At 39.0% G+C, this 14763-nt stretch overlaps 1 non-coding gene across 1 annotated transcript; it reads left to right on the top strand.

Annotated features, from left to right (window-relative positions):
* Nucleotides 1-5299: 5299 nt before the first annotated feature.
* On the top strand, nucleotides 5300-5429 carry LOC118706228. The gene has a single exon (XR_004983951.1). It is a non-coding gene; the product is annotated as a small nucleolar RNA SNORA25 (small nucleolar RNA).
* The last annotated feature ends 9334 nt before the right edge of the window (nucleotides 5430-14763 follow it).

The raw sequence follows: 14763 nt of genomic DNA, 5'->3' as shown, positions 1-14763 counted from the left end.
AGTGAACAACATATTCCATATGAACTGATGAATGAAAACAGATCCAGAGATAGAGAAGCATCTATCAGACCATCAAACCTCAAAGGGAACGGAGGGGAGGGTGGGAGTAAGGGGGAGAGATCAACCAAAGGATTTGTATGTCAGCATATAAGTCTAACCAATGGACATAGACACCAGGGGGGTGAGGGCATGAGTAGGAGGAGAGGCGGGGCATTGGGGGGATAAGGACACATATGCAATACCTTAATCAATAAAGAAATTAAAAAAAAAAAGAAATAAAAAAAGAAACCTGAAACACACAAAAAAAATTCATGTGAGGGCCCTGGCTGGGTAGTTCAGTTGATTAGAACATTGTTCTGATACACCAAGGTTGAGGGTTTTAATCCATAGTCAGGACACATACCAGAATCAACCAATGAATGTATTCATAAGTGAAACAACAAATCAATGTTTCTCACTTCCTCCCTTCCTCTGTCTCTAAAATCAATCAGTGAATTTTATTTTTAAAAATTCATGTGGGAAAATTATTTTGAATGAATTCTATGCCCATTAAACTATCATTCAAGAGTAAATAAAAATAAAGACTTTTTCAATGCAAAAGGAATCAGAACTTTTTAAAAAGCTGAACCTTCTCTCAATGAATTGCTAAGTTGTACTTTAATAAAAACAAACAAACAAGCAAACAGAAAGTGCATCTAAAAGTTTGATCCAAAAGAACAATGAGCAAAAGGAATAATAGAAATAATATAATAATATATACTATATAAGTATATGTATCTATATATCTATCTACATCTATCTATCTATCTAGAGATAGATAGATAGATGTAGATAGATAGATAGATAGATAGATAGATAGATAATAAAAGCATAATATGCAAATCAACTGAGTGACTGAACAACAGAACGACTATTTGTATGACCTGCTGGATGACCACAGTATGCATGCTCTAACACCAGGCCAGCCAAGGCGGATGTGATGTGATTGGTTGAGACCCTGCCATCACCCCATGATTGCCCTACAGAGGAAGGTCCAGGCCAGCCAAACTATCACATCCCACACATGTTGCCCACAGAAGGAGGCAACTGATGGCAGGAAAGGTGGGGAATACACCACACAGATGGCAAGCAGTGGCAGCAGCAGGGGTGGGGCCAGCTGCCAAAAGCTGGGGGAAGGAAAGTCCCGATAGGCCCTGATCATTGGCCTGGCCTAGGGACCCTACCTGAGGGGTCCCAGATTATGGGAGGGTGCAGGCCAGGCTGAGGGACACACACACCCCTGCACAAATTTTATGCACTGGGCCTCTAATATATATATGGGGGGGGGGGGGCACCTACTAAACCTGATGAGCTCAAGGGAGGCCTGCATGACAGGCTTTACAAAGAGACCTAAAGTGACCACAAAGGAGGGTATAAATTAAAATGTTCTAAATAAAGGATAGTCATGACAGGCAGTTCTGTCCTAGGGCAGTATCTTCCCTGACAAAGGTCAAACTTATTTAACTGAGCCTGTCTATGGTCTTTTTGCACATGTGAAAATATACCTTTGGAATGTCGGAGTGAGAAAGGCCAGTAAGCCAGGACAAGTGGAATAGGGAAACTTAGACAGTTAGCTAAACAAACCACAAAACAATTTACAGCAGATACAGAAGGTCACCTCCCTAGAAATAACATCTGGGCCTCAGTAGTACTTCAGCTCCAAACCCAGAAAAGCAGCAAAACCAGGTGGGTGACAACAGGACCAGCTGCAATGGCTAATGACCCCCTGCCCTGACACTGGCCCTGGAGGAGCACACCTAGAAAACAGATGAACATTCTGCTAAAACCCTCCCCTGAGAAATCCCCTAAGATTCCCGCCTATAAGAAAGAGATAAAAATCTCAAGACAAAGGACCCAGCTTGTGCTCTCCCTTTGGGGAGCAGTCCTGCCATTCTCTTTCCCCCCTTTTCCCGACTTCTTCCCCCACAGCCATGCATCTCCAAAACCCTAAGGCAGTGTTTTTCAACCTTTTTTGGGCAAAGGCACACTTGTTTCATGAAAAAAATCACGAGGCACACCACCATTAGAAAATGTTAAAAAATTTAACTCTGTGCCTATATTGACTATATATAAAGTAATTCTCTTGAATAGGAATCAAATAAACACAAAGAAAGTATTTTATAATTACTTTATTATGAAATATTAAGTAAACAAAATAGTGAAAAATTATAAAATTCTTGTCTTGTCTGCACCTACAGCACACCAGGCAACATCTCGTGCCGCGGAACAGCGGTTGAAAAACGCTGCCCTAAGGGACCCCACGAGGCTTGCAACCAGGGGAGCAATGGGCAGCAGCAGCTTGTCCCAGGCTAACCCCTGAACCTGACCCTGAGGCCTCCTTTTCTCTGTCTTCCCAGAGAGCAGGGGTAGCCCAGCCTAGGCTTTCTTGTAGCTTCTTCTATGGGAAGCCCTTTCTTGTTTTTCATCCCCATCTTTCATAAATGCTTCTCATAGTCATCGGGACTCATGTGAAATTTCTCCTGAATGAAGTAAAAAACAAACAAAACAAACAAAAAAAAAAAAACACCCACACACCACCCGTCTACCCTATGCATACTCAACAAGAGACAGGTCCTCTTTCCGGTAACAAAGTAATCCCTTTTCCAGACTGCTCAACGGCACAGTTTCCCACCAGAACCCAAGACCACGAGGCCCCTGGTTGTTATCTTACTCCCCTGTATACCTAGTACCATCTCCACATGCCGTAAATGTTCATTGTTAACTATACTTTACCCACCAACGTAAAAGAAATGTCTCTCTATTTTACTTTTTATCCGATCTCAGGGATCTCCTCATTTTGCTTTCCCCCACACCCCTTACCACCAATTGATTTCATATAGACCCCTTACATCTTCTCCTTTGATTCTGATGTGTAAAATAAGTGGTAAAAATGCCATTTTCCAGAGCATTTTCTCAAACCATTGAGATTTTGCTTCCTGGCAAATGCTATCAGTTTGATTCATAAAAATCCTCTACAGGGTTGGATGTTTCTTATATCAACAGTCATGTAGGTAATACGTAATGCAGAGTAATAATAAAAATAATATAAATAAAATGATATGTCAAGTATAATATTGATATTCCTAGCAATCTGGAACTAAACTCTCAGATAATCTCAACATGGGAAATAACTGGGGAGTAATTGAAGAAGGAAATTTAAGCATACCAAGGTTTTTTATCTTCTTTTGGAGAAGTTATAAAGATATTGATTAATTTAATAACATTGATAGAAAATGTTTGTTACTATTAAATTTTTAAGACCAACCACCAGAAGATTAGCAATATAGTGTATGTGTGTGGGGGTGGAAATTAAGTAAGAAAATGAACAACCCAAAAAAGAGCAAGCAGAATGAAAACACACACACACACACACACACACACACACACACACAAATAAAACGACTGGACAGTAAGTAGTGCAGTGAAGCCTGGGGGTAAAAGAGATCATTGGGGGGGAAGGGGGGGAGGAGAAAGGAGACATTTGTAAAACTTTCAACAATAAAGACAAAATTTTTAAAAAGTATAGACACTAGAAAACAAAGTAGAGTAACGGATGAAATAAATTCAAAGGTATCACTAATTACAGTATATGTCAATGGATTTAAAAAGCTTTAGAATAAAAGACATTAATATAATAAGGATAAAAAGAACAGCAAGAACTATTATAACAACAAAATTCTGGATGCAGGGAAAACAGAATACGGCTGAGGGATGGTTGCTATAGGAAAAACAGGGAAGTGAACGTGTAGGTACATGTAGAATCTTGAGACCCCTTGCCCTGATCCCAGTTGGATCCCAGTTGTTTTTAGTGGTGCTTTTACTCCAGGCAGAATACTAAGAGGGTTCTTCTTTGGGAAATAGTAGCAGCCCCAAAGAACAGATAAAAGAATATTGACATCAGGGGCTCCCCAATTAAATGGCCTGGCCAGTCTCCGTAGGAGGCCGATAGTCAAGAAGCCTGACCCCTGTTCACGAAGCTTTCTTCAGCCCTTTAGCGCCCCATCCTTAAATGAGCACAGAAACAGGAATCAATATTTATATCTGAGGAAAGCCTAACAGGGAGAATCAAAGCCACATCCAGAACGAAGAAAGTTGAAGAAAACAAGTTCTGTTTTAAAGAAAACTTTGAAAAATACTATCATTGCCCTAGCCCATTTGGCTCAATGGATAGAGCATCAGCCTGAGGGCCTAAGGGTTCAACTCTGGTCAAGGGCACTTGCCTGAGTTGCAGGCTCCTCCCCAGCCCAGGCCCTGATTGGGGATCTTGCAGGAGGCAATCAGACAATGTGTTTCTCTCTCACATCAATGTTTCTCTCTGTCTTTCTCTCTCTCTTCCACTCTCTCTAAAAATCAATGGAAAAATAATCTCAGCTGAGGATTGAAAAAAAAAAAAAGGTAAAGAAAGGTACTATCATTAGTGTTCTCAGAGAAATCAGATAAAATAAAATTAGAATGTTTTTAATAAGGAGCATTTAGAGCAAAAATGTCACTTAAGATTTGACATATTATGGATAAATATTAGAACAATGGGAACAAAAACTGTCAGAGGGTAAAAACAGGTTGCATAAAAAAAAAAGAGGAAGAATTAAAATTGAATCACACTTCTTAATGACAAAACGGGTAACTTGAAGAGAATAGAATAATGCTTACAAAAAACTTCCAACACAGAATTAATTTAAAATTTGTTAATTATCAAGTAAACATGAGGGTAGAATAAAGATGTTTTCAGAGATGTTAGGTGTCAAAACATTTATCCCATGCACTTACTAGTTCTTAAAAAGCTAATGGTGGAGGTATTCCATCAAAATGAGTAAATGAAATAAGAAATAATATATGAGATTCTGAAACATGAAATCCAACCCAAGTGAGGTGAGGATATTCCAAAAACTATGGCAAAATGACACTTTAGGAAGATAACCATGCAACAAGCCTAGGAAGAAACAGGTTCAAATGAAAGAAGTTCAGAAATTTTCAGTAGAGAATTATCTAAAAAGATAAAATTGATGGCATACCACATATGCTCAAATATACAAAGCAAAACAATTCACAGAAACTTTGGCTATAAAAGATACCTATATTTTAAAAGCTAACCTCCAAAAAACAACACCAGGGAGAGTAAAAAAAGTGCATAAAAATATAATATTGATCTAATTAAAATAATGTATAAGTTAATTAGAAAGAGAGGAGGAGAAGATTGCAAATGTTATAAATTATGTCCATGAAAATTAAGAATGACTTTTTTTAAAAGCAGAAAACTAATGGGTCATTTCAAAGAGAGCTTATGGAACTAAAACCAGGAGCTCTTAACGCTGTGACCTAAAATTGAAGTTCTCCATAGGATGTAATAGACACTCTCAATAGTGTCTATTTTGTCCTGAAGAGATATATGATAAAAAAAAAAAAAATAATAAAATAAAATAAATAAATAAATAAAAGCAGAAAACTGAAGGGATTGTGGTTGAGATTCTATATGTACTAAATTCCTCATAGTTCACAGTTAAGAACTAAAGGTTCCATCCAAATTGTTAATTATTAATTATGATTCATAAATACTTTAAGTTATTTCAAAAATACTGAAAGATATAAAAAAAGAAGTAGTTAAAGTAGTATTAGTACTCTCTTTGAGAAATGGGACTAGGGGTAGGGAGAGATGACAACTATTTTGTTGTTGTTAATCCTCACCTGAGGATATTTTTCCATTAATTTTTATTTTATATATTTTTTAAAATATATTTTATTGATTTTTTTTTACAGAGAGGAAGGAAGAGAGATAGAGAGCTAGAAACGTTGATGAGAGAGAAACATCGACCAACTGCCTCTTGCACACCCCCTACCGGGGATGTGCCCGCAACCAATGTACATGCCCTTGACTGGAATCGAACCTGGGACCTTTCAGTCTGCAGACCGACGCTCTACCACTGAGCCAAACCGGTTTCGGCTCCATTAATTTTTAGAGAGAGTGAAAGGGAAGGGAGAGACACATTGATTGGTTGCCTCCCGCACACACCCTGTTTAGGGCCAGGGGTAGAGCTTGAAACCAAGGTATGTGCACTTAACTAGGAACGAACCCACAATCCTTCAGTCGTGGGCTGATGCTCTATCAACTGAGCCAAACCAGCCAGGGCAACAACTATCCTTTTCCACTCTGTATTTACTTTCCTTTTAGTTTGAATGTGTTCGCTATACTGCCGTAGTATGAATCCTACCAAAATTAATATGTTGAAATCCTAATCCCTCAAGGCCATGGTATCAGTAAATGGGGCCTTTGGAAGTTGAATAGATCATGAGAGTGAAATTCTCATGAATGGGATTAGTGCTCTTATAAAAGACATCCCGCCGAAACCGGTTTGGCTCAGTGGATAGAGCGTCGGCCTGCGGACTGAAGGGTCCCAGGTTCGATTCCGGTCAAGGGCACATACCTTGGTTGCAGGCACATCCCCAGTGGGGGGTGTGCAAGAGGCAGCTGATCGATGATTCTCTCTCATCGATGTTTCTAACTCTCTATCCCTCTCAATTCCTCTCTGTAAAAAATCAATAAAATATATTTTTTTAAAAAGACATCCCACAGAGCTCTCTAGCCCCTCCCACCATGTGAGGATGCACTGAGAAGTCTGTGACCTCAAAGAAGAGGGCCCCCACCTGACTGAATAGCACCCTGATATCAGACTTCCAGCCTCCAGAACTGTGAGAATGAAATTTCTGTTGTCTAGATGTTACTGGAAAATCTGTGTTATTATGTTATATGAGGCTGAGCAAACTAACTGTATGCCTAGATAAAACTTTAGTTTTTATAAAGAACTAGCTTAAAACGAAAAAAGTAAAGCAAGGGTGGGCCCTCATTAAGAAGGAATTGGTAATATAGCCTCCAATAGATGATGACATATCCATGCAATAGAAACCTGGCAGATGCTGGGAATACAAAAGGGGAGCTCAAGACCTGCATGGAAGGATGTCTACACTGCGATGTTGGGGAAAATGTTTTTCATTCATTCAATCAACCAATGTTAATCAAGGGGCTATTATGAGCCTCGAACTGTATTAAATATTGGTTTTATATCGGAGAATACTAGTTCTTTTTGGAGCTTACAGTCTGGTGGGGAAGATAAACAATAAAATACAGATCTAAATAAGTGTACAGTTACATTAGAATTTCTGTACAGAAAGTGAGTCCTAAGAAAAGCCATCTCAGTCACAGGAAAAAAACATATAATAAGATCAATTTTGTGTAAAAATAAAAGTATGCATTACTGATGTAGGTTGACGCATACATAAAAAGAAGATAGAAATTATCACCAAAAGGTCAAAATCAAGAGCAGTAGGTAGAGTTTCATTTTTTTTTACTTCCTACTTTTGTTTCATGAAAGTATTAATTATGCAATTTTTATAAGCTGAAAATGAAAAATAACACAAATTCACAGTAAAAATAAGTAGACCTGGTCAAGAAAGTAAATATCAATAATTGAGCAATGCACTCTTTATCCCTTCTGGAAGAAAAAGAAATTAAAAACACTTTTCTCCACAGAGTTCTCTACATTATATTCCTACAAAAAAGAATAATTCTATTTATTATACTTTACTAATTATATTTATTATTAATGAATATAGTAAAAAGCACTTGGCCAAAGAGGTTTTCTAGAGTGTTAATTTACACTTCATTAAAAATATTGATTACCTGACATTAATTCTTATTTCTGTATCATAGGCCTCTTGTGCTGTAGTTAATTTTTTTTAATGAGACAAGTCCATATTTTACAAACATTTAAACTCTAACAATTCAATTCACTTACTAGTATTTTCAACAAACTTCTGGCAAGTCTGTGTGGTAGGACCTTTGCTAGGACCCGAGGGACACGAAGATGAATAAGACAGAAAAGCAACTCACGAGAAAGTCACAGGAAGTCTCAGTGTCTAAATCAGGATCTCCCCATCTCTTGAGAGTCAAGGGAATATTTTACTGTTAGCCTATGGTTGTTATGTTCTCGTTTCTGTATCAGGTTATTAGTTTATTTCTGAAGGTAGCCAGGAGTCATGCGGTTCCGTTGGTGAAGGGAGGTTTGAAAGGCGGCCCCAGCGGCTTAAAATTTAATTTTGATATTCGACACTGTGTTCTTTTCTGTTGAGCAATAACAACAACTACAATTAGAGTTATGCCGTTACCCAAGTATAACCAACCCCATTGGTGTGTACCAGTGTCACAGCCTGTGCATTTATGTTCCCAGCTGGATCTGCAGAGATGCACCAACTGTGTGGGTGGAATACTGGCTCTGCCTCCTTTTGGCTTCATTTTGCATTGATATGAATTCAGCTGCAGAGCTTTATTAGGTAAGCAGGTGTAATTCTCTAACACACTTTACTGTCCCTGGAGACCAAAAGTATCCAGCACCCCAGTGTTTGTATCTTTCTTATGGCACTGAAGGTATCATGTATTAATTTATATGCTTACATGTCTATCTTCCTCCTTTAGAATGTAAGTACAGTGCACAATGTCTGGAAATAAAATTTTGATTACTAAGTTTTTAATAAATAAAATTAAGTTTACATAGTGGACAGTCTAGTGTGTAGGTATAACAATATGAAACATTTTAAATTTTATTTATTGATTCTTTGTAGAGAGGAAAGGAGAATGAGGGAGAAAAAGTGGGAGAGGGGGAGAGAGAGAGGAAAAAATATCGATTTGTTGTTCCACTTATTTATGCATTCATCGGTTGGTTCTTGCATGTGCCCTGATCAGAGGTCGAACCTGCAATCTTGGTGTATCAGAACAATGCCCTAACTACCTGAGCTCCCCAGCCAGGGCTGAAATAGTTCTCATTTCCACTTTCACCCCATTTTCCCAAGTTACTGAATTTTTAACTCAGTATTTGAAGAACCTCTTTGAGGCCTTGATAACAGAAGCAACATGTATTGATTTCTTTTTATGTTGCAGACCGTGTGCTAAATCTGCATGTGTGTATTTGTTTACACGTTGTGTTATTTTATCTTCACAACAAACCACTAGTCAGGTACCATTTTTTCATTACTGAACACATGAAAAATCAAGTCCAGACACATCTAATAAAGGGTAGACACAGGTTTTGAACCCTATCTTTGGAGCCTAAGCATTTAATCACTGGATTATACTAAAGGTGGAGCTCCAAGGACTGCAGAGAAAACAGGGAAGAAATGTATTAATCTCACATAGTGGTGGGGACAGGCAGGGCCAGTGAGAAAGGCCTGGCTATGACTAGAATGCTAATCTCTGGCTTAGGTAGAGTTGATTCCAGTGACATGGAATTCATTTGTTTGAATAAGAATAATGTACTTGAAAAGTCATTCTGTTATGTTTCTCAGGCAGCTTCTAGCCACTTATCATTTATTGACATCATGGGAGTAAGTACAACTCATTTTGCAATTGATACAAATATGCATAATGAACTATTTACGATACTTAGACCCATAATTATACTGTGTAATGATAGCATAATGTATTTCTTTAATAAGGGTTGATAAAACTAATCTTTTGTGTGTGTGTGTTTTTCACATCTTTTTAAAAATGTTAACCTAATTATTTGTATTTTCTTTGTCTTTTAGTAAAACTAACATTTTAGTAAAACTACTTCTCCATCTCATTTTAAAGTTTTGGCATCAGAAAGGCCTGAGTTTACATCTTGGTTCTACCACTCTCTAGTTGCACGTTACTTAACCTGCCTAAGCATAAAGTATGCACATATAAACCAGGAAAAAGAAGTTCTAACCTGCCGTGTCCTTTGAAAAGGAGATAAAATGCATGAAGCCCCTAGCATGGGGTCTGGAATCTAATAAAGGTAATGATTTTGATATTGATGATGATGATATTAGCAACCTTCATTGAATATCACTATTTGCCATGCACTTCTTTGAGTGCTTTATATGAATGCACTCGCTTATTTCATGAAAAGAAGTGAGCAGCAGTCACTGTAGTAATAGCACTTAGTTTGAGGATGGAATACCCCTGCCACCATTTCCCTATCAGAAACACAGTGATGGAAGGGTTTTAAAAGTCATTGTAGTTTTTTGGTACCTACACAAATGAATTTGTAAATGTGCACAGAAATACTTAAAGCAGGTTTGTTCATAATTACCAAAAGTTAGAAGAAACCAAGTTGTTATTTTATCGGTGAATAGATAAATAAACTGTGGTACATTTCTACAATGAATTATTTTTAAGCAGCAGCAACAACAAAGATGTACTATCAAGCCACAAATACACATGGAGGAGCTTAAAGTGCATATTGCTAAGTGCAAGAAACCTATCTGAAAATGTTACATACTGTATGATTCCAACTACATGGCATTCTAGAAAAGGCAAAACTATGGAGAGGGTGAAAAGATCAGTGGCTGCTCGAGGTGCAGGATGAGGGAGGGAGGGGTGAACAGGTGGGACACAGGGATTTTTTAAAGCAGTGAAACTATTCTGTATAATTCTGGAATGGTGAATACATGACAAACATAAAACCCACAGAATATACAATGAGCAAGCTCTAATATAAACTATGGATTTAATTAAAAATAATGTCCTGAGTCTAGCCAATGTGGCTCAATGGTTGAGCTTCGACCTATGAACCAGGAGGTCATGGTTTGATTCCAGTCAGGGCACATACACAGATTTCAGGCTCGATCTCCTGTGTGGGGCATGAAGGAGGCAGCTGATCAATGATTCTCATTATTGATGTTTCTCTCTCTCTCCCTCTCTATTCCTTTCTGAAATCAATAAAAATATATTTCTTAAAATAAATTTTAAAATTACTCAAGAAAAATATTACTCTTGAGGAATTTAACACTTTTAAAAAAAAATGTTTTTATATATTTTAGAGAGAGGGGGGAGGGATAGAGAAACAGAAACATCGATGAGAGAGAGACATCAATTTGCTGCCTCCTGTACCTCCCCCACTCAGGACTGAGCCTGACACCTGGACATGTGCCTTGACCAGGAATCACACCAGAGACCTCTTGGTTCTTGGGTGGAGGATCAACCCTGAGCCATACCCATGAGACAAACTTAAAATTTCTGTAGGATAACTGAGTATGCACACAGAAATAGATGGCAGAGAACCCACAAAATATTGTAGTATTTCTATGTGCAAGCTACAACAATGCTGAGTATTGACATCCTGAGATGAGTGCACTGGAGGGGGTACATTTGCTAAGCTCATAAGAGTGCTCTGTGAACTGTGTGTCACCACAGGAGAGTTCACTGTGGTTATTACTATCTTCCTGGAAGATGCCAGCTTTAAGCCATGTTTGGGAGGAAGTGGAGTCTACAGATTTGGCAGAGGGGATTAGAGAAGAAACAAAACTTATAGCTGGAAGAAGAAACGAGAAGAAATGAAAAACAGATGCTTAGCTCCTACAGGAGTAAGGGAAACTGAGGCACACAGGTAAAGGAGGTGCCAGAGGGAAAGGCCAAAGAGGGAAAGGGCTGGGGGAACTCAGCTTACCGCTGTGAGCATCCCTCAGCCCAAACCTCACTTGGATTCTGGAAGCTGAGAAACTGTGGTCCTCCTTCAAGTTAGAAGCGGCAAACCATTAAAAGATACAAATGACATTGACATGGAATTAAAGGTGACTTAAAAAATGTCAAGTGAAGGGACCTGTTGGAGACTTTGGCACGATTCAAACTTGTTCTCTGAGATGGTGGGTGTGGGGGACTTCCATCACAATTATTTTCTTTTAAAGATTTGAAAAGGAGATGAGGGAAGAGGCTGTTCTGCGTTGGACCTGGGGCCGGTCCTGGGCACCTGAGTGGCTCTGAATGGAGATCCTGAGTGTCAGTCACTATGGGAATCCACTGTCCGGTGATTTAGGCAGGGCTGAGCTTGGCAAACTGTTTTCTTTTAGAAGAAACATGCTTATCTTTCTCAGTCATTGTTGCTGAAGACCTGCAGCTGAGACCCAGCAGCTGCTACAGGAGCCAGAACAGGACAAGGCTCAGCAGGTGGCAGGAAGAAGGGCTTGCATTCAGGCTGAGGAAGCAGAAAAAGGGAAATCAGACTGCCTTCATCAGGTAAAGCTCCTTCTTACCCTATTACTAAGAAGTATCGTATTTTTCGGACCATAAGACGCACTTTTTTCCCCCCAGAAGTGGGGGGGGAAAAGTCCCTGCGTCTTATGGTCCAAATATAGCCTACACATATACTTTAAAAAAAAGTTTTTTTACTTGCCCGGCTCTATGTGGTCTCTGTGTGCTTGCCCGGCTCTAAAATGGTTCTAAATGCTGCTGTTTACTTTACAGGGTTGATTACATGTGTTTATGACTGTGATGTTGGGTTTTAATGCACATAAAATATTTTAGGACACTATTTGTTTCAGAATCTTTTTTTCTTCATTTCCCTTCTCTAAAAACTGGTGCATCTTATGGTCCGGTGCGTCTTATGGTCCGAAAAATTCGGTAAGTTGCAAGCAGACATTAGGGTCAAGTAAAAATGAAGTGGCGCTGCCATTACTTCTGGGAACAGAGGAACTCCTCGGGATTATTGGCCAAGCTTGTAAGAACTAGAATTACTCGAGATCAATATCCCAGGGATGGCCCATTAGGGAGTCTGTGGAGAAGTGGATGACATTCAAACAGAGCCGAGAGGCATAAATTATTTATCAGGACCAGGGCCTGTCTATTGCCTCTGTTCAGCATCACTCAGACTAGAAATAAGAAATAATGGGAAGTATAGGCTTTGACAAAGCATAGGCTTTGTGGAATAGGAACATAGATTTGACATGTTCTGGTAAGCTGGTGCTCATTGCCCAGGCCCGTCACCCGTTAGTGAGACATGGGCTGTCCTGTTAAAATATTCTTCATACAGGAGGTCAACACAGGTTGACCAGAACCAAGAGAGGAATTCCCTGGCAGAGCTAATGTGTAGCCCAGCTCTAGATTGAGGAAATGATGACCGTACCCAGATGGGGTGAGGGGTGGAAACAGGTTCTAGGAGGTATAGAAACCCTTCCCGCCTAGAGGCATGCCAACTAAAGGAAAGGAAAGAAATTCAAGGCCCAGATCCTGCAAGCTGAATCAGTAGGTTAGATAATGACTTTTCTAAAATCAGTTTATCCATATTTATTTTGTTTCTCTTTTAGAGGTCAGTGCCAGTTCCCTTAGAAAATATGAACTTGTCACAGCTTGAAAATAAAGACAGTGCTAAAAAATTAAAATCTTTGCCTTAGAGAGCAGAGAGTTTTTGAAGATTCTTGAATTATCGAGGGACATGATGAAATCAGTCTTCAAAGAGAAAGATCTGAGCAGCCGTGTGTAGGATGAATTAGAAGAGAAAGCTGAAGCGGGAAAGCCTAATACTCCATGCTATTGAAGTGATTTTAAAACCTAAGATAATTGCTGAAAGTTGATGGTAATAATAGAAATGACAAATGTAAGAAAGAATTGTGCAGAACTGGGTGTGGGTGGGAAAGCAGAAGAGAGCTGCCCCCATGTCTTCTAAAAGAATATTGGCGCTCTTGACAGCAATGAGGAAAGTGGGCTGAAGTGACTATCGGGGAGGGGGGAAGATAATGATTCGTCTCAATGTGAGATTTTTTTTGGATAAGTAGAACATCAATATTGGAGGGAGGGCAACTAGAGAGAGATATGGTAACAGAGAAAGAGTGAGAGGTCAAGTAAAATTTAGAAAAGAAAATACTCAGATTAAAAAGATGTGCATAGTGGTGAAGCAGCGATTTTCAACCGGTGCCACAAGAAATTTTAAAACATGCACTACCTGTCTATTTAGTCAGGGGTACTGACCTGTTTTCCTGAAGATTGTCAAATTAAAGAATAACAAGAGCCCATACAACACTAGCCATCCAGTATGAATGAATCAAAATTGTATTTCTTTTTGTCACAGGTCGGCAAAAAATATATATTTCTTGTGGTGTGTGGCTGAATTTTAGACATTAGTTTATGTGTGACCTGAGATGAGAAAAGTTGGAATTCTATGATAGAGAAAAGAGCCAAAGGCACAGTAAGGACAACTATAACAGTAATAATTATAACTTCTACTGCTTACTGAATGACTACCATATCCTGGCCATTGTAACAGCATGTTTTATCTCAAGACACTATGAAATTGATTTGATTGTTGCTATTAAACCCGGGAAACTGAGGTTCCAAGGATCATGGGACTTGCCCAAGGACCAGGTCTAGATTTCCTCCAATCCAGTTTCTTATACAGCCTGTTTCCTTCTGTGCATGGGGGCTCAGTCTCCTTGTCACAAGAAGCTTGAGATGGAAATATGGGCATCATGGAAATAGCATTGGGGTCACTTTAATTGAAGAGAACAAGGGTGTAACACTTGGCTGGGCCGAGTCTGGTATAGAAAGAGGCCAAGACATTGGTGACGTCCTTAGTTAGTAAAGGAAACATGTTGTCCTAAACCTGGCACAGCATGAGGACAGAACTTGGAAACATAATTTGTTCTCCAAACACTGATGCAAAGAAAACAAAGAGATCCTGACAAGAGTTTCAGGGAGCATAAGTTCCAGGAGGGGGCTGAGCAGGGAGAACAGAGATGCTTTATAGCTTCATTCATAAATCCCCTAAACACTAGACAAACCCACTTTTAGTTATAAGCCCTCCATGCCCCTCTCCCCTCCCTTTATCCTATACATTCCAAAACCAGATGAAAGCAACTTTTACTCTCTTTTCCTAGTACTGACTATAATAAATATATAGTATGTTTTGAAGTCAAATGATAAAATCCTAAAATCAGTGCCACTTA

Source organism: Pipistrellus kuhlii, unplaced genomic scaffold (genome assembly GCF_014108245.1).
Source record: "Pipistrellus kuhlii isolate mPipKuh1 unplaced genomic scaffold, mPipKuh1.p scaffold_m20_p_5, whole genome shotgun sequence".
NCBI classification, from domain to species: Eukaryota; Metazoa; Chordata; class Mammalia; order Chiroptera; family Vespertilionidae; genus Pipistrellus; species Pipistrellus kuhlii.
Note: the sequence above shows the minus strand (reverse complement) of the source record. Positions and strands in the feature narration are given on the sequence as shown.